The sequence below is a fragment of the Octopus bimaculoides genome, chromosome 8 (genome assembly GCF_001194135.2).
Source record: "Octopus bimaculoides isolate UCB-OBI-ISO-001 chromosome 8, ASM119413v2, whole genome shotgun sequence".
Lineage (NCBI taxonomy): Eukaryota > Metazoa > Mollusca > Cephalopoda > Octopoda > Octopodidae > Octopus > Octopus bimaculoides.
Window position 1 is genome coordinate 87,299,571 of NC_068988.1, and position 1,781 is coordinate 87,301,351.

Here is a 1,781-nt window from a genome sequence, read left to right on the forward strand (position 1 = left end):
GTAGCTGGGGGGGGGGGCCACACCAGGTGGTGTTTTTATGGCAATGACACTTTCATGTCTGCTGCATAAATCTGTATAGCCCTGGGGACCTAGGGGAAAGAGCAAATTCTAGAGTTGCTCCAGATGGCACATACTCTAGCTACACCACTCTCCCAGAGTCTAGACATGTCCTTCTGTCATTCCAGTTATTTCTCTACAACCCTAACCAATCGGTATATGTTTTTCTTCTTTATTTATTAATCGTTTTACATTTTAAATACCTTGACATCATCTTCGTCATTATCATCATCATCATCATCATCATCATCATCATCATCATTCTCGGAGTGGTTGGCGTTAGGAAGGGCATCCAGCTGTAGAAACTTTGCCAGATCAGATTGGAGCCTGGTGCAGCCTTCTGGCTCACTGGTCCTCAGTTAACCATCCAGCCCATACCAGCATGGAAAGTGGACGTTAAACGACAATGATGATGATGATGATGATAATGGTGATCATTATTTTAACGTTTACTTTTCCATGCTTGCATGTTCAGATGAAATGTGTCAAGATTTTCTACAACTGGATGCCTTTCCTGTTGCTAATATCTCACCTGTTTCAAAGTAAGATAATATTTCCCCATGACCAGACATGTTCTTGCAGAATTGTGGAAATGAACAACACTGCTTGTATGATAGAGACACTCTTTTACAACTCTCCCATCATGTCAAGACAAGAAAACAGTGCCTAGCACACACACACACACACACACACACACATTTACATATCTTATTAATATTTAGCTGAAGTAACAAAGGACTGATAAACAAAAGTTTTGTGCTTTGGCACTTACTTAGAGTCATCTGTGGCTTCTACTAATTATTAATAAAAATGCATATATACTCATATTTTGAGTTCTATTTTTCTGTTTGCATCACCATATCTGTGTGTGTGTGTGTGTGTGTGTGTGTGTGTGTGTGTGTGTGTGTGTGTGTGTGTGTGTATGACATGCTTCTTTCAGTTTCCATCAACTAAATCAACTTACAAGACTTTGCTTTGATCAGCCTAAGGCTATAGTAGAAGACACTTGCCCAAGGTGCTACAAAGCAGGACTGAACCTGAAACCACAAAGTTGGAAAGTAAACTTCTTGCACATCAAAAGCTACAGAAGGCAGAAAGTGAGGTTCTGGGTGGTCTTTCAATCTGCTTGAAATAGCAGCTAATTACTCTCAAATCATGTGCTTTTTACCTTCTTAAATCAGGAAAGACATATTAGATAGTGTAGGCTCTGATGCATAAAGAGAAGGTCTGCTTATGGATAGAGCACCTTTGATAGCAGCTCAGTTTTCATCAGAGCTGGTCAAGAGCTGAACAACAATGCAAATTAACTCTTCAGCCCAAAATATAAACAACAGTATCAAGGAGGAAAATATTAATGATTGGTCAATCTTTCATAATATTGAGTTTAGTGAAACACCTTGGAATGAATATCTATTGATTTGTAAGGTTTTGTGAAATCCGAGTTCAGTGAAACAGCTTGGGGGGTAACTATCTATACGCTAGTTAGGTTTATTGCACCCTTGCTGTCTCAGTTCAACACAACTGTACAAGCAGGTTAAGAAGGATGCAGCTCTTCTTCTTTTTCTTTTTCCTCCTCCTCTGCCTCTTCCTCCTCCTCCCCTTCTCTTCCTCCCCCCTTCTCCTCCTCTGCCTCTTGCTCCTCTGCCTTTTGCTCCTCTGCCTCTTGCTCCTCTGCCTCTTGCTCCTCTGCCTCTTGCTCCTCTGCCTCTTGCTCCTCTGCCTCT

General features: G+C 41.2%; 1 protein-coding gene across 1 annotated transcript in view; it reads left to right on the forward strand.

Moving 5' to 3' along the window:
- The window catches only part of LOC106881241 (uncharacterized), a 23,942-nt gene that overhangs the window by 17,730 nt on the left and 4,431 nt on the right, over window positions 1–1,781 (forward strand). The gene's annotated exons all lie outside the window — the stretch shown is intronic.